The sequence below is a fragment of the Microtus pennsylvanicus genome, chromosome 8 (genome assembly GCF_037038515.1).
Source record: "Microtus pennsylvanicus isolate mMicPen1 chromosome 8, mMicPen1.hap1, whole genome shotgun sequence".
In the NCBI taxonomy this organism is placed as follows: Eukaryota; Metazoa; Chordata; class Mammalia; order Rodentia; family Cricetidae; genus Microtus; species Microtus pennsylvanicus.
In genome coordinates, this window is record NC_134586.1 from 3,297,579 (window position 1) to 3,316,836 (window position 19,258).

A 19,258-nucleotide genomic window follows, 5' to 3' on the forward strand; every position below is an offset into this window, starting at 1 on the left:
GTTAAGATCATGTTTGGCTCTTGCAGAAGACTCACATGCAGTTACCAGCACCCATACGGGGAGGCTCACAACTAGCTCCAAGTGATCCGACACCCTCTTCTGGACACCATGGGCACCTGCACTCACATGTTCATACACACACACACACACACACACACACACAGAGAGAGAGAGAGAGAGAGAGAGAGAGAGAGAGAGAGAGAGAGAGAGAGAGAGAGAGAGAGAATTAAAGATAAAACAAATCTTTTTTTAAAAAAATCTTTTTAAATAATAGTTCATTTGTGGGACTTCTCAATTCTGTCTGTCTGTCTGTCTGTCTATCTGTTTGTCATCTATTTATCTACCTATCTGTCTCTCAGTTAATAACCCCAGGTGAGGGATAATATTTTTCTGGTGGTTTAATATGGATTTTATGTTCTTCCTCTACTTTTTCCTCTTCCCCTCGTCTATGCTAAATTAATATGGAATATGTAAATCAGTTGATTTTTATGTGACTATGACTCAGACTATTTGAAATGTTAAAATTCGCTCTTTAGAGATGTCAGCTCTTCTAAAAATCTACACACTAAGAAAGTTAATGAGGGAGTTTCCTTTAGTGGTGGGTGGGGTTTCTTTAGTGGTGGGTGGAGTTTCCTTTAGTGGTGGGTGGAGTTTCCTTTAGTGGCGGGTGGAGTTTGGAGTTTCTTTAGTGGTGGGTGGAGTTTCCTTTAGTGGTGGGTGGAGTTTCCTTTAGTGGTGGGTGGAGTTTCCTTTAGTGGTGGGTGGAGTTTGGAGTTTCTTTAGTGGTGGGTGGAGTTTCCTTTAGTGGTGGGTGGGGTTTCCTTTAGTGGTGGGTGGAGTTTCCTTTAGTGGTGGGTGGAGTTTCCTTTAGTGGTGGGTGGAGTTTCCTTTAGTGGTGGGTGGAGTTTCTTTAGTGGTGGGTGGAGTTTCCTTTAGTGGTGGGTGGAGTTTCTTTAGTGGTGGGTGGAGTTTCCTTTAGTGGTGGGTGGAGTTTCTTTAGTGGTGGGTGGAGTTTCCTTTAGTGGTGGGTGGAGTTTCCTTTAGTGGTGGGTGGAGTTTGGAGTTTCTTTAGTGGTGGGTGGAGTTTCCTTTAGTGGTGGGTGGAGTTTCTTTCCTCTTGTTGTAGCCACCCTGCTCAGCAGCTCTAAGCACAACTGTGACCCCTTTGGCCATATGTTAACTGCGCATCTAGTTGTTCAGCTGATCAGACTCTCGGGAGTGAAGAAAGAAGGCAGATGGAGACTGTCTCAAGGGGCTACAAAGATGGCTGAGTAATTAAAGGTTCCTGCTGCCAGCCCTGGTAACGTAAAGTCTGATCCCACATGGAGGAAGAGGAATGTCTCTGACTTATGCCCAGGAGCCGCCCAGATGCCACCTGGACATCAAGAGAAAGTCCAGTGTGGGGACACCTAACTGAAGTGCTTGCCAGCATCTTTGCTTACAGGCAGAGGACAGGACAGACCACAGGCTCATGTGTGAGCCTCAGTCCCACGCTGGAAGTGCTGTTTAGGAGTCTGAGGAATCTTTAGCACACGGGACCTCGCTGGGCACATGAGGCTTTGAAGTTTATACTCACCTCTGCTCATTGCCTAAACTGCTTCATGGTTCGCAGTCCACCAGGAATGAGGGGTCTCAGCTTCACCCTTCTGCCATTGTGCAGTCTGTAAAGCCTTTCTCTCCTGTGGGAAACCTTCTCTAGCCACGACCCATAAACATTCCTCCTTCTGACAGATAGGCTACCACAGCAGTAGACACCACTAACATGATTCTTCTGCTCTCTAAGACGCTCATCCATACGGGGATAATTCAGAACGTCCTCATTATGGGAGGATAGTTGTTACGGGGTGGGGGTGGTCAATTAAATATTAGAAGTGTTCGATTGGAACCTCCAGCTCATTCCCGCACAGTCCAGAAAGCTCTATCCACGTATTTCTCTCCAAACCCCACCACTCAGAAAATCTCCAACAAAGACTGGGCACCAACAAGCCCAGTTCCACATTCTTGGCTACTGTTGCAACTTCCTCCCCCTGGTTGCTACCAGCAGCCCAAGTTCTGGCCTAAAGTGTTCAGCTTTGGACCATACTTGGGTAGAACTCAGCTTATAGACAGATACGTCATCACACTATAAAGACAGACATGCCTACAACCTACGAAGTCTCCTTGCATTGGTTCGGGGTACGACTTTTCTGGCCTCAACCTCTGGGACTGCAGAACTTACCTAGGAGCTGCTTTACTCAAATAAACCTATTCCACCTTTCAATTCCACTTGCTCTGGCGTACTGCCTTGGCAGAGAAACTTATTAAGGAGGGGCAGTATTTGCCTGTAAACATTAAAGAAAATAGGGGGTGGGTTATTTTTGCTTTTTGGCAGGGGGATTCTGATGCAGTCTAGGTGTCTTGAAATGGATTCATTTTCTCTGCCGGTTAAAAGGTTAAAATCTGAAGCAGAGCTTGTGACACAGAGAATTCTCGAGGCAGGACTGACAGTTGGCAAAAAGAGTTTATTTAGGGTGAGGTAACGCATACACATGCAGCAGGCCCAGAGAGAAAAAGATTCTGAAAAGCAGAGGGGCTCAGGAGGCTGAGATTCCAGTCTCTGCTCGGGGGCTGGGAGTTTTGAAACCTCTTAAGCATTTTCTCCTCTACTTTAGGGTGATCTGTTTGAAGACAGATGGTTGGCTGGTCCACAACTGTGTGTGACATCCTGATCTGGCCTTGAACTTGTCCAGTGAGTACCTCAGTAGGGGCCTGCTGGTGCCAAGTCAGGAGGGTGAGGAAGGAGCAGGCCACCTTGAGAATTTGTCACCTTTGTTACCTAGCCTTGGCCCCTCTCCTTGCTGTCAGCCTACCAGGGAACCTGTCTACCTTCTAGTCTTTCAATTCCATCAAAAAATGAAACTTCAAATAAAATTATTACTAGAGTTTAAACTGGGAGTGGTGGTACATAGCTTTAATGCGAACACTTGGGGGGGCAGGCAGATCCCTGTGACTTCAAGATCATCCTGGTCTACATAAAGAGTTCTAGGACAGACAGACAGACAGACAGACACACACACACACACACACACAGAGGCACACAGAGAGAAACACACAAACATACACACAATTAAAAATTAAACCTAAACAAAAGCGAAGGAAAAATAAAAAGGCTAAGACATTGTCACAAGCTAAGGATGACCCTAGAATGAAACAGAAAGGAAGCCTGCATGGAGATCCATCTTAATTGATCAATTGCTGGTTAACAGCCTCATGTTTTGATGATCTTTGCTTCTTTGCACAATCTTCTAACTATTTGGGGCTAAGCAATAAAGACCCAAGAGGACCATAAGGTGTGAATGACCTCTCTGCACAGGAGTGAGCCTAAGTCCCTGTTTCAGTCCTGGGGCTAAGGTTGGGAGGAGGCTGTAAGGGAAGTCACACAGCCTGTGGGTTCTTTAATCATACAGCCTTCTAGAAGGGTCTGGGGAAGGCAAGAGCATTTCCTGGATGAGCAATTACAGTGTCTATGGCTGCTTTCTGCTGAGTGTTTTCCTAAAATGGGCGCCCAGGACCGGCCTCACACTCTGCTGCACTCTCCAGCCTCCCCAGGAGTGTGATTGACGTCTCCGAACGGTAACCTTCTGCTTTTTATGCTAACTTGGTTTCCTGGAAGAAGAAACCACACAGGACTTTCAAGCTGAAAATGACTCCTCTTCCTCCTCCTTGGTTAGACCACAAAGGGCCTCTGGAGGAGGTCAAAGTTAGCTCCACGTGGTAGCAATGGGCAGCCATTGAAGGATTCAGAAAGGTGATTAAACACCGGGGTGCCAGCTTGAACAGCTCTGCACTCCAATGCCAGTGTGAGCTGCTCTGTACTCCGGTGCCAGTGTGAACTGCTCTGCACTCCGATGCCAGTGTGAACTGCTCTGTACTCCGATGCCAGTGTGAACTGCTCTGTACTCCAATGCCAGTGTGAACTGCTCTGCACTCCGATGCCAGTGTGAACTGCTCTGCACTCCAATGCCAGTGTGAACTGCTCTGCACTCCAATGCCAGTGTGAACTGCTCTGCACTCCAATTCCAATGTGAACTGTTCTGTACTCCGGTGCCAGTGTGAACTGCTCTGCACTCCAATGCCAGTGTGAACTGCTCTGCACTCTGGTGCCAGTGTGAACTGTTCTGCACTCCAGTACCAGTGTGAACTTCTCTGCACTCCGATGCCAGTGTGAACTGCTCTGCACTCCAGTACCAGTGTGAACTTCTCTGCACTCCGATGCCAGTGTGAACTGCTCTGCACTCCAATGCCAGTGTGAACTGCTCTGCACTCCGATGCCAGTGTGAACTTCTCTGCACTCCGATGCCAGTGTGAACTGCTCTGCACTCCGATGCCAGTGTGAACTGCTCTGCACTCCAATTCCAGTGTGAACTGTTCTGTACTCCAATGCCAGTGTGAACTGCTCTGTACTCCAGTACCAGTGTGAACCTCTCTGCACTCCGATGCCAGTGTGAACTGTTCTGTACTCCGGTGCCAGTGTGAACTTCTCTGCACTCCGATGCCAGTGTGAACTGCTCTGCACTCCAATGCCAGTGTGAACTGCTCTGCACTCCAATTCCAGTGTGAACTGCTCTGCACTCCAATTCCAGTGTGAACTGCTCTGCACTCCGATGCCAGTATGAACTGCTCTGCACTCCAATGCCAGTGTGAACTACTCTGCACTCCAATGCCAGTGTGAACTGCTCTGCACGCCAATGCCAGTGTTAACTGCTCTGCACTCCGATGCCAGTGTGAACTGCTCTGTACTCCAATCCAGTGTGAACTGCTCTGTACTCCGGTGCCAGTGTGAACTGCTCTGCACTCCAATTCCAGTGTGAACTGCTCTGCACTCCAATGCCAGTGTGAACTGCTCTGTACTCCAATCCAGTGTGAACTGCTCTGCACTCCAATTCCAGTGTGAACTGTTCTGTACTCCAATGCCAGTGTGAACTGCTCTGCACTCCAATTCCAGTGTGAACTGTTCTGTACTCCGGTGCCAGTGTGAACTGCTCTGTACTCCAATCCAGTGTGAACTGCTCTGCACTCCAATTCCAGTGTGAACTGTTCTGTACTCCAATGCCAGTGTGAACTGCTCTGCACTCCAATTCCAGTGTGAACTGTTCTGTACTCCGGTGCCAGTGTGAACTGCTCTGCACTCCGATGCCAGTGTGAACTGTTCTGTACTCCAATGCCAGTGTGAACTGCTCTGCACTCCAATGCCAGTGTGAACTGTTCTGTACTCCGGTGCCAGTGTGAACTGCTCTGCACTCCAATGCCAGTGTGAACTGCTCTGTACTCCAATGCCAGTGTGAACTGCTCTGCACTCCAATTCCAGTGTGAACTGCTCTGTACTCCAGTACCAGTGTGAACTTCTCTGCACTCCGATGCCAGTGTGAACTGCTCTCCCTTCCAATGCCAGTGTGAACTGCCCTGAGTACTGAAAAGTTTGTGGAAACATAGGTAAATTATAAAACCACAGAAATCCTCTTCCTTATCAAGTGCATTTTCAAAAGGACTTTCCAGCTACATTTCCCTATGAGGCAAGAGTGTGCCAATTAGCAAATAAAACTATATGCAGGAAAGGCTGAGGGTGTGGTTCAGTGGCAGACAGCTGGCCTTATGCACAAGACCAAGTGTGTACATGAGCACACACACAAACACACATGCAGCAGTATTTAAGCATAAAATCATGATTAAATATTTTATTTACACAGTACTATTTGAGTTTATCTCAAACATCACCAATTTTGCCCTGGGAAGAGCTTTAGTATCTGTTAGTGAAGAATACAATTTTATTTTTAATCTTTTTAAATTAATGTGTATGTGTGTGAACCTGAGTTTATGTGCACCATGTGTGTGTTCAGCGCCATAGAAGCCAGAAGAGAATGTCAGATGCCCTGGAACTGGATTTAAAGGTAGTTGTGAGCCACCATGTAGGTGCTGGGAAATGAATCTAGGTCTTCTGGAAGAGCAGCCTGTTGTGGAATATTATCTTAACTAGGCAAACGATGTGGGATTCCCCTCTGTATGCTGTGATCATTATCGATTAATAAAGAAACTGTCTTGGGCCTGCGCAGGGCAGAATAGAGGTAAGTGGGACATAACCTTGCTGGTAAGCCACAGCCATGTGACAATACACAGATTAATAGAAATGGGTTAAATTAAGATGTAAGAGCTAGCCAATAAGAAGCTAGAGCTAATAGGCCAAGCAGTGATTTAAATAATACAGTTTCTGTGGTTATTTCGGGGCTGATCAGCCTCCTTACAACAGGCAAAGATGTGTTACATTTTTTATGCTGCAGAATGTTACTTTAACTATGTAAAGGTGTGTTACATTTGTTTCACCTCACCTGCCTAAGGCACTTGATTGGTCTAATAAAGAGCTGAACAGCTAATAGCTAGGCAGAGAAAGGATAGGCAGAGCTGGCAGGCAGAGAGAATAAATTGGAGGAGAAATCTAGAGAAAGAAGAATGAGGGAATGAGGGGAACGAGGTACACTCCGGGGGCCAGGAGTCGGGCAGATGCCAGACAGACAGACATAGAGAAGCAGTGAAAGTAAAATGTACAGAAAGTACAAAGCCCCGAGGCAAAAGGCAGGTAAAGAGAAACAGGTTAATTTAAGTTAAAAAGAGCTAGATATGAGCCTAAGCTAGGCCAGCCATTCAAAACTAATAATAAGTGTCTGTGTCATGATTGGGAGCTGGTTCATGGCCGAAGAGCAGCCCAGCCCATGCTTGTAGCTACTGAGCCATCTCCAGCCTCTGACACACACTTGTGAGAAGACTCATTTGTTGGGCCCATAGGAGACTTAATAGGAAACGTTCTTGCCCTGCAAACTGTCAATCTGACTTTGACCCCAGAACCCACTAATGATTGAAGGAGAGAACCAATTTCACAAAGTTGTCTTCTGACTTGTGTGTGCACGCCACGGCAGGTACACACCCTACACAACAACGTAATAAAAAAGAGCAATTCATTACAAACCGCTTCTGTAGTCCACAAACACTGTCGGTAAACCTTCATGGCAACTGGATGGGTACGTAATGATAAGCTGAGCTCCCGGCTGATCAGAAACGTGTTTGGAATCTTGCTGCATCTGTCTGAAGAAGAATGCTATTAAGAACCTTTATAAACACTTGCTACCTTCATCCAAGGATCCCGAAGCGATTGTGTATACACGTGTGTGACAGACGACAACCCTGATGTCGTTCCTCAGACACAGTGCGCCTAAACAAATGTGTGTATGTGTATTTCGCCTGCATGTACGTGTGTGTACCACATGCAAGCCTGTTCCTGCCAGGACCAGAGAAAGCACCTCGTTCCTTGGAACTGTAATTTCAAACAGCTGTGTGCTGCCAACTGGGAGCTGGGCATCTAAACAGGGTCTCCTGGAACAACGGCCAGTGCTCTTAACGACAGAGTCAACTTTCCAGCTTTGTTTTATTTTGTTTTGTTTTAAGACAGATTCTCACTATGTAGCCCTCTGTGTTCTGGGACTCTATACAGACCAGGATGGCCTGAAACTCACAAGTATCTGCCTGTTTCTGCCTCCCCAGTGTTGGGACCAAACGGATCTCCATCCCCGGAGCTCCTGGCTAGCCAGCCTAACCAATCAGTGAGCTTTGGGTTCAGTAAGAGATTTTGTCTCCAAAAAAGGGAAGGATAGTAGAAAATGCACAAGGCTTTTTCTTTGGGGCCACCAACCAGCTCCCAAATCATGAAGCAGAGACTTATTATTAGTTTTGAATACTTGGCCTAGCTTGGGTTTGTTTCTGGCTATCTCTTTTAACTTAAATTAGCCTTTCCTTTGTCTACCTTTTGCCTCGGGGCTTTTTACTTTTCTTCCCTCTGTATGTCTTACTTTCACCGTCTCTGGTGTCTGTCTAGCTGGTGTCTGCCTGGCTTCTGGCCCCAGGAGTGTCCCTCATTCTCTCCCCCTTCTCCCATTCTTTTTGAGCCTAGATTTCTCCTCCTGTTTATTCTCTCTGGGCACCAGCTTCGTCTATCCTTTCTCCTGCTTCCTATTGGTCACTTGCTTTTATTAGAACAATCTGGCAAGGTGAAACAAATGCAGCAGATCTCTTCATAAATAAACAAATGCAGCAGAAACAAAAGTAACACACCTTTACACAGTTAAGGTAATATTTACTTTAACTGCAACATAAACAAATGTTGCACACCTTTGCCCAGTTAAAATTATTTTCCATAGCAAGAAAACATTTGGCATTGACCTCTGGCCTCCACTCACCAGCATGTGTACCCACATATTACACTATCCACACATACACCAAAATAAACAAACCTATATCAGTAGCCTTCCTTACTGGATGTAAAGCCTTGGCTTCAGTCCCTAGCACCACAGAAAGAAAGCAAAATAAAACAGAAGCCTCCATCAGCAGATCGACACCATGCTGAGAGTCACCATGAGCGGTGATACAATCAGGAGACAAAGACAGGAATGTAAAAAGCTTCTGGAAGCAGGGTGTACACACACATATGCACACACAAAAAGTATATACACATATGCACACACACAAAAAGTGTGTACCGCATGCATATACACAAAGTATACACACACAAAGTGTACACACATGAAGTACACACACAATGTGTACATACACACAAAGTGTATACACACAACATGTACATACACACACAAAGCGTATACACAAATTGTATATACACACAAAGTGTACACCCAGTGTATACACACACACACAATGTACACATACACAAAGTATGCACACACGAAGTGCCCACACACAAAGTGTACACACACACAAACAAATGTGTGGTGTGAGCATGTGTGCCACCATCAAGGGGGCCCCAGAGCCCTCGTCAGTGGCAAGGCTGTCAACATGGAGAGGAAAGTGAGCTTTAGTTAGAATTCTATGTCTGGGTTTGCTGTCAACTGGGAAAAGGCTTTTCCTTTCAGACGTGCACGCGTTGTGTAAACTTCTCCTGGACGGGCAGACAGACAGGATGCCAACAACAGACAAAGGCTGATTCTGTTCATCTGGCCTGGTGAAGAGATGAGTTTGATTAGGGTTACTTGCAGAAGCATGGCCAGCTAGGGAGCAGCTACCACCCTGAGGAGCCACCCTCCACTCCGCGTCCACCAACCATCAACTGCCTGTGGGTTTCAGGGGTCTATGGTCTCTGAGAGAGCTCCCCCAGTGCGACTCCCTCCCTTAACAGCATGTTTTCTTCTCCAAAGTTTCTATTTCTGTTCTAGTTCCATCGATATTTTTGTTCCACACTTCCCTCGTCTTTGTCTCTCCCAGCATGACTTCAATTCTCGTTTGTTCCAAACCTGCTCGAATTAATCAAATCCTTTCCAGACTTGATTGTGGTCTGCAAAGGAAAGTTAGGGAGCTGAGATGGGTGGGGCTGGCTTGCTGGAGGAGGAAAAGCCTCCCAAGGTGGTGAGAGGGCAGTTCAAATGGGGAACTCAGGCACACTCCCAATCCGGCCAAGAACCCAGGCCTTGAGGTCCCCACCACCTTAGAATTTCTGTGCATTTGCTCACACATTTAAACAGGACAGACAAGAGACTGCTTCACACTTGGCACAGGCCTGAATTCTTTATTAGCAGATTAAAATAACCCATACTCTTTCTGGCACTGCCATGGAGTCACACCCCAGGGACCATATATTTTTGTTCAAGACCTTCTGGCCACAGAGTGAACTCGAATCCCAAAGGATCCTCGGAACCAAGATAGATTCAGGACTTGGGAGGAGCTGTTTGCACAGTCAGGAAATAGCTCACAGAGGGGCAGGGTCGATTGCTTTGTGGGGAGTGGTTGCCCTGGGAGACCTCCCATCACCACCACGGGCCCTTGGCTGCCTGGCTTCCTCCCCTGCATAGGGCAGCATTGGAGCGGAAAGAATGCCTGTTCCAGTCGGGACTCGCCCCACTGCAAGAAGAGCGTGTCTGATTCACGGACAGTCTGTCTCGGGTGGGTGAATGGGAAGCGTGGTCTTTTAAGAGGAAGCCTTTTGGGGCTTTCAGGTTTCACATTATAGGGAAAGGAATCTGCCTTCACTGGTCTCTGTGTGTGTTGGTATTTAAGCTGGAGAAAGCTGAGTTAGGTGAAATAACTCAGTCCACCGTTGGCAATGCCCTCTCTACCCGCTGTAAAGGATGAGGGTGTGACTGGATGATAAAGTGTCTTTCTGCCTCTGCCAGGCACTGGATTCATCAGTCCTGCACCCCTCCCAGATAAAAGTCCTCTCTGGTGGTTACCATGGGGTGTCAACCTCAGAGTCTAGAATCCCCTAAGATTATCTTGGTTACATTAAATAAAGATAGATTCAACTTAATTATAGACAGTCACACTCCCAAGAGCTGAGGTTCCAAAGAGATAGGAGGTGAGGTGAACACAGGCATTATCCCTCCCTCCTTCCTGTGGAAGCAATGTGACCTAACGCACCACGACTTCCCAGCCATGATGGGCTGTACCGTGTGCTCTGGCTGTGCTGGAACTAGCTCTGTAGACCAGACTGGCCTCAGAGTCAGAGATCTGCACCCCACCAATGCTGAACCAGCTGATGACTCAAAGTCCAGTCTCCACTGGGGTTCGGCATTGGTGGGGTGCCCTCAGTGGTTAGGAAGGGGCATAACGGCCTGTGTCTGCACCACTGTGGCAGCATACAAAGAAGCCCCACTCCCTTACACGTCCTCTGTGCATTGCCTGCTCACCGCTGCCCAGGCTTCACCCAGCTCTCTGCTGTGACCGCTGCTCTGCTTCCCAGCGTTCTCAGGTAATAGGAATCACTGGTGTGGCCTTTCCTAGCGGCTGCTCTCATTTCGTGTATCAGTGCCATGTGTAGCAATTTCTCCCAGACTCGCTCATATTTAGGAACTGAAAAGACAGGCCCACATTCTAAGGCTTGAGAAGTAGCCTAGACCGGACTAATGTCACTGTGTTGAAGCACCATGACCAAAAGCAGTTTATGGAGGGCACTGCTCATCACTGAAGGAAGTCGAGACAGGAACTCACACAGGGCAGGAACCCAGAAGAAGGAGCTGGTGCACAGGCCATGAAGGGGCGCTGTGGATTGGCTTGCTCCCCATGGCTTGCTCAGCCTAGCTTCTTACAGGACCACCAGCCCAGGCATGGCACCACCCACAATAGACCAGGCCCTCCCCCATCAATCACTAATTTAAAAGATGTCCTACAGGTTTGCCTATAAGAGGCATTTTCTCAAGTGACGCTCCTTTCTCTCCAACTATTCTAGCCTGTGTCACGCTGACATAAAACTACCCAGCATGGGAAGTTAGCAACTCAAGAACCTTAGGAAGTTTCTAAAACTGACCAGATGCACAGGGACCATTCCTATTCCCAAGGTTATATAAGCAAAAGGACTGCCGAGGAGACAGACACCCACCGAGCTGCCTGGGAGAGGCGCAGACAGAGTTTCCTGGAAGATACTCTCCAACCTGTAGAGCTGTCTTCAAGTCATGCAACGAGAGCCAGGGTTCTGGCTTCTGTGCACCAACTCCCCTTCTGGGGAAGACTTAGTGATGAAGCTGTCCTCGAGTCTCTTCTGCTCCTGTCAGTAAGTAAACCCAATAAATGCATTCATTCACCAAGTTAGACTTTAGTGGTAGACCTACTTTGGCCACCATCTATTCCCTATCTGGAAACAGGAGACAGGAGTTCAAGTCTCCCCAGGAACAGTGTCACCCAAGTATATGAGTAAAATCTATGCAAAGGAAAAGCCAAAAGATGGGGATTAGGCAAATGGAATTATAATACAAGAGTCAAATAATGCTTTTGAAAAGTAGAATAATGATAACTGAAGATAGACTTAAATTTCAACCTCAGGGTCTAGAATCACCTAAGATTATCTTGGTTACGTTAAATAAAGATAGATTCAACTTAATTATAGACAGTCACACTCCCAAGAGCTGAGGTTCCAAAGAGATAGGAGGTGAGGTGAACACAGGCATTCTCCCTCCCTCCTTCCTGTGGAAGCAATGTGACCTAAATTTAAGATGTTTACTACTTGAGAAAACTGTTATAGAGAAGATATTTAGCCAAAATATCACTGGCATATCTAAAATTATCAGCTGTGGCCTGACTGAGGGAGATGTTTTAGTAGGTGAAAGTGCAGTAATCAAGAGGTGGAGGCAGAAAAATCAGAGGTTCGGGGTCCTCACTCTACCACCACGTACAACCTTTGGGAGTTGCCGACCCTTTCACAGGGAGTGTGTATCAGGTATATTAGGTACTTATGTTACAATTCATAACAATAGCAAAATTACAGTTATGAAGTAACAATGAAAATAATGTTATGGTTGGGGTCACAACATGAGGAGCTGCATTAAAGGGTCATGGCATCAGGAAGGTGAGAACCATCGTTCTACTACATAGCAAGTTTGAAACCAGCCTGGGCTACATGAGACCACAATAAGAGTGTTAGAAGGAAGAGCTGTTCTTAGCTCAGTGTCCTTATCAGGCTTAGACTATGTAGTCTTGTTTGTCTTGGAACTGGCTATGTAGACCAGGCCTTGAGCTCACAGGAATCCCCCTGCCCCTGTCTCCTGAGTGCTGGGATTAAAGGCGTGACCACCATGCTCCACAGATTCAGGGTAGCTTGAGTTTAAGGACAGTGTGTGGAACATGGCCCATCAATTATTTGTGTAAAATACACTTAACCTTTTTGTGCATGTTTTATTCATTATCTGTATTTTATTTACATAACACATAGCATGTGACTATTATCAAATATTAGGAGCTAGTCATGATGTCTCAAAACTGTAATCACTGTGTTCATGAGGGTGAGGCAGGGGGATTGGTATGAGTCCAAGGGGCCAGTCCAGCTACAAGGGGCCCTACCTCAAACCAAAAAGTTTAAATGGATACCCTTCCATTGTTACCTTAATTCATTCTTGTCCTTTTCTTCATTTTCTTTCTTTTTTGTTTTTGTTTTTCGAGACAGGATTTCTCTGTAGCTTTGGGGCCTGTCCTAGAACTAGCTCTTGTAGACCAGGGTGGCCTCGAACTCACAGAGATCTGCCTGCCTCTGCCTCTCAAGTACTGGGATTAAGGGTGTGTGCCACCACCGCCTGGCCTTTTCTTTATTTTCTACAGAGATTGCCCAGTGGTTAGAGCACCAGCTGCTTGTCCAGAAGACCTAGGTTCAATTCAGTTTTCTTCAGTTAGGTCAGACTCAAGTGTAGTCTCCATTAGGTGACATTTCCTGTTTTCAGACTTCATTAGCTCTACACTCTGAGCACAGGACAGAGACCCAGCCAGCAGCCGGGCACCTCTCCTGATGAGACAACCAGCCTTCCAGCTGTGGTCTTGCTTGTTCTTGATTATTGTCTACAGAGACTGAACGGACTTCCTGTTGCAAGAGGAGGGGGCTTTTCTCTAGAACACTAGCAACACTGCACCTACAGGAGCGTCAGCTGTGGAAGAGCAGGAACAGTGTGGTGAGCTCACCCGAGCCCGAGCTGCTAGCTCCGTGTGTTACAGACTTCCCTGGAGAATGCTGGTTGGGTCTGCATCAGCCACAGAGCCTCTCTGTTATCCAGCCTCAGGAGTGAGGGTTGGATCTTTTCCCTTTCCCCAGCCTACTATCCTGGAATCAATGAGCCAAATCTTCATGAGTCAAAGGAAACCTGAATGATGCCAGAGACTTCTAGAGAAATGCAAACCAGAAAAATAAAAAGCAAAATTCCAACTCAACACTCTTTTGTTTCTAGCGTTGCCCTTGTCCCTCAGTCCACTCGTAAGGAGACCTGTTTCTTTTCCAGTCGGCTGACACTGAGTCACGCTGATGCCATAATCGCCTTAAAACTATCTTCCTCATCGGCATAAAGCCTTTCCAGCACTGATCACCGCTGTAGAACTTGTCCTCTGGCCGTCGTCCTCTGGAGAGCAGAGCCGATGTGCTCACTGGCAGGAGGCCCCCGCTACAGAGAAACCCTGTCTCGATAAACCAAAAATAAATAAATAAATAAAAATAAAAGATGTGTTTTGGGCCAGGTATCAGTAGGACAGAGGCAGGCAGATCTCAGGGTTCGAGATCAGCCTGGTCTACAGAGTGAGTTCTAGGACAGCCAGGGCTACACAGAGAAACCCTGTCTCAAAGCAAAACAAACAAAAAAGATGTGTCTTGGGGTGTCCAGATAGAATAAATGTGGAGGAAGAAGAAAGAAGAGGTAAACAAGAGGAAAAAGAAACAAAACAGCATTAAGACCCATCACAAAGCATTTAGCCCCACTAGGCACTGGCTCATCTAACCTCACTTTTGGCTCAGTGGCAATGTCTGTCTTCAAACCAGTACCCACAGTGGGCTGATTTAAATGTGAAGTGTCCCCCATAGGCTCATGTGTTAGGCAGTGTTGCCAGCTGCTAATGCTGTTTCAGTTGAGTAGGAGGCATTTAGGCCGTGGAGCCTCGCTAGGGCAAACAGCCACTGGGGAACAGATCTGGGGGTTCTAGCTTGTCCTGTTTCTGGCTGTGTCTCCCTTCCAGGGCAGTAACCAGCCACCCCACAATCTTGCTGCTGCAGACATAGACCCCCATGTCCTCCCCGTGATGGACGATATCCCCTCAAACCACAAGCCAAAGTAGATACCACCTCTGTAGTACTTTTTAAAAAGTGGCACAGGAGAGAAAGACACCATGCAGCAGAGCTCAGGTGGAGGGTTTGTTTACTGGGGGAAAGTGAATGGGAAAGTGGGGGGATAGAGGAGGCCGGCCTCTGGGGACAGGAGTAGCAGAAGAGAAAAAAGAGGAGAGGGAAGGGAGGGGAGGGGAGAGGAGGGGAGGGGAAGGAAGATGGATGCTGAACAAGTGTGAGTAACATACTTGAATCTGCTGTCCGTGTGTGGGACCAGGTTATCTGTTTTTAACCCTAAGCCATGCCGCCTAGTTCCACAAGACTTCCTGACCAGGCCTCTGCTTCTAGGCCTCTGTGCAGTCTATGGCTGGTTTTCCACCACGCTGCTGATAGTTATTTTAGAGCTTTCCAGACAAATCAAGCTTACAACAATGGTTCTCCAGCTGGGGGTCGACCCTTTTGGGGGTAGAATGACCACTTCACAGGGGTCACCTAAGACCATCAGAAAACACAGATATTTATGTTATGATTCATAGCAGTAGCAAAACTGCAGTTACAAAGTAGCAAGAAAAATAATTGTATGGATCACTGCAGCCTGAGGAACCATATTAAAGGATCGCAGCATTAAGAATGTTGAGAAGCACAGGCTTATAGAGTATATGTATATGTGGGTATATACATATATGGATTAATGAGAGTGGTTACCGACTGTGGTCCAGCTAACCCAACAATGGCTATCTAAAGACAGAAAGTACAAAAATCCAGTAGTTGTTCAGCCTGCATGCCTGGATGTGTCAGCTGGTCATCTGTATATGCTGGAATCCCTAAAAAGTTGTCTCTAATGCCAGTTATGAAGGGACTTGCCAGCAAAAGCAAGAGCAAACCTCCAGAGAGCAAGCTTCTGTCTTTCATCTCCTTTATGCCTGCTACCAGCAGAAGGAGTGGCCCAGACTAAAGATGGATCTTTCCACCTCAAAAGATGGATTAAAGGTGTATTTTCCCAGCTCAGAAGATCCGGATTAAATGTGGGTCTTCCTACCTCAAAGTATTTAATTAAGAAAAAATCCTTTACAGGCATGCCTAGTCCCTTGGGTTTTGGTTAATTCCAGATGCAAGCAAGTTGGCAAGAGCAGCCATCGCCCTGTCCAACACCGTCTGAATGAAGGTGGTAGATTTGACAAGGGGGTCTGACCGTTTCTAATGACACCTGGACTGTTCAAGTTATGACTGAGTAACAAAGACTTGAAATATAAGCCCAAATAACTGTCTCCCACAGATCAGAAATGAGTGTCCTCTTGAGTAAGCTAAGACAAGGTGGCACAGTTGTGCTGTGAGCCCAGCAGTAGCTGCTAATGTCCACTCTGTCTGCAGTCCTGCCCATGGCACAGGGCTGTTCTCCAGGTTGCCCAGTGCAGCAGGCTTTTTCTTCTGGGCCACCAACCAGCTCCCAAATCATGACATGGAGATTTATTATTGTTGTTAATGATTGACCTTAGGTTATGCTCATTTCTGGTTAGCTTTTTAACTTAAATTAGCCTGCTTTTCTTATCCACTGAGAAGACCAGAAGAGGACCTCAGGTCCCCTAGAATTGGAGTTACAGGTGGTTATGAGCCACCATATGAGTGCTGGGAACCGAACCCGGATCCTTTGCAAGAGCAGCCGGCAGAATGCAGCAAGTGTTCTAAACTGCTGGGCCATTTCTTCAGCCCTTTGTCCTCTTCTTATCAACCTAGGACTCTTTCCCCCATACCTAATCAGTAATTTTTCTTTCCATTAGAGCAACCACTTCCTTCCACATGGCCTCATTTATAATATCACATACTTTCATTTCAGCAGCACAGGAGAAAGCGTTGTGTATCTGAAGTTTCCCCTGAGGGACGATCTCGGAGAGAAGCGTTTAGCTCAAAGCAGATGGCAACAGAAGGCTGCCCCTAGCTGCACTTGGCGGGCAATTTTGTCATCCAAACCTCTGTCCCGCATCCTCTGGTTTCAACCCTACTCCCTGGCAGCGCTTAGAGCTGTGGTGCTGTAGTTAATTTTAGGGACATGAACACGGGACTCAAACAGTGATGTCATTGTATGAAAGGGAGGAAATGAGGGATGGTGTTGGAAAACCAGATACTTTATCATCCATTGTAAGGGAGTCAATATACCACATTCAGCGACAACAAATCACCAATAGTTGAACATCTGAGTTATTTAAAGTTTTTAAATACTGTGATTCATTCATCCCACTGAAGAATGAAAAGGAGGGGGCTGCAGACAAGGCGTGGGAACTTCCTGCTTGGAATAATAAGCAGGGTGACTTAGCAAGAAAGCAAAATAATTAGCCATGTGACCAACAGAACAGGCTTAATCATCCATAAAGTAGGGGAGGGTTGGACCTGCAGCAGAATCCTCATACGCAGGACTGGATGTCCTCTGCATAAGATGTAAACTCACAAGTGAAGGTGACAGTGACGGCCGTGGAAAAGATGCCGTGGGAAAAGAAACCCTTCTTCATTGGAAAAGTGGAAAATTCGAGGTTACAGCGCCAGTGGCTGAAGCCACACCACCACAGTGGCCTGCGGTGACGTGAGGAATTCCAGAGATCTCACTTGGTGACACCAGGATTCTTCCTTTTCCACGAGGGAGCCTCTCCAGATGAGCCAGTGTGAAGCAGGCCTGCAGGTGGTTAGGGAGAGGGGTGCATGCCTGTGTGTGCGTGTGTGTGTGCACACATGTAAATGAGGCACCCACAGAGTCCAGAAGAAGTGGAGTTACAGGTGGTTGTGAGCCACCTGGTCCTGAGAACCGAACTCAGGTCCTCTTCAAGAGCAGTATACAGTCCTACCTGCCGAGCCATCACCCCAGGCCCAGTTAGGGAGAGATTTTATACAGAGTTAACCACAGGGTTAATGGCAACGCACAGATAGAGGATAAAGCATAACCGAGTGTGGGTGTGGGCATGGGTCTGGCATCTCAGGAGAGCCCTAGGTGTGGGCAGTGGGATGGCTCGGTGGGTAAAAATGCTTGCCTTGGAGTCTGAAGACTCAGGTCCCACCCTAGAACCAGCATGGTGGAAGAAGAGCCGATTCCTGCAGTTCGTCCTCTGAATTCCACACCTGCACATGCGTGCAGCCCTCTGTAAATATATGAGTAGTAAGTAAATACATAAACGTGAATACATGAATAACTTCTTAGAAGCACAAAATTAAGAGAAGATGATTCAGAAGGTACATGTGCTTGCTCCCAAGTCATATGACTCTTAGGGACCCCCATGGTGAAGGGTGCTTACTCCTACAAGTGACACGCGCACGCATACCCGTGCATGCATACACACACACACACACACATACACACACATACACACATACACACACACATATACACACACACATACACACACACATACACATACACACACACACACACACACACACATACACACAAACAAGAGATTTGTGTTTAAGTATCTTTACAAGTTTTATGGGGTTTTGGTAGGTTCTGACATCTCAAAGGGCTTCCTTCTAAGGGACATGAATGAGATCACAGAGGGCTCCTTGGGGGGCCTTGGATGGGCTGCAGCTGACAAGGTGGAGCCCTCATCTGTGGCACACAGAAGGGGGAGGTGTCTTCACTGTACACCAAAGCTTATCTGTTGTTTGTGAGAGTCTCACAGAATTGCAGTTTCCTTTGTGGGAAAGGGGTAAGGCCACAGACATGCCAGGCTCACGCCACTCAGACCTTAAGTATGGTTCACTGTGGTTTTTAGATGCTTACTCAGAAGCATTGCTGTATAAAAGGCATGCTGTCTTTATACAGGCAGCTTCCACAGCAAATGTCAGCTGTCCTGGAACTCTTGATTCTTACCCATGAGCCTCAACCAGACTCTGCTGTAAATGGAGACTGTGCTTTTGTTTCCCAGCCTCCCAGACCTGAATAATAATAATCACACAGAAACTATATTAGTTACAACACTGTTTGGGCACTGGCTTAGGCCTATTCCTAGATAGCTCTTATATCTTCAATTAATCCATTTCTATTAATCTGTGTTTCTCCACGAGGCTGTGGCTTACTGTTATGTTATAGCATCTTTGTCCTTGGGCAGCTACATGGCATCTCACTGACCCCACCTACTCTTTCTCTTATCTCTGTTCGGGTTTCCTGCCTGGCTTTACTGTGCTAAGTCATTGGTTGAAACAGCTTTATTCATAAACTAATAGAAGCAACACAGATACAGAAGGACCTCCCACATCACTCAACAGTGAGGCTCTCCTTTTTCTTCCCAGGCCCCTCTCAGTTTCCCTGTCTCCTGTCCCATTTGTTTTGGGTCTTGGTTGTTTAGAGTCTTTGGGGGACAGACTTTTGGTAGGAAGCAGTGGGCTGGTCCACACACTAGAAATCATAATTAAAACTCTGAGTAACTCTTAGTTCTAGGAGTGGAGATCATTTCTCCAATGTTACTGGACTTTGAATTTTTAAATAGCTCCAGTGATCCTGGGCAGAATGGACATATCACTCACACAGAGGCTATTTCAAACCAAGCCACGGGATGCTGCCCTGGTGGGGCTCAATTAAAGTAGATCACTCTGTGACAGTCATAAGGTGTGTGATCGCCTCTGCTTCCAGGAGAATTGCTTCCTGCTGAACACGCTGTGCTGCAGTGTGGACAGGATGCAATG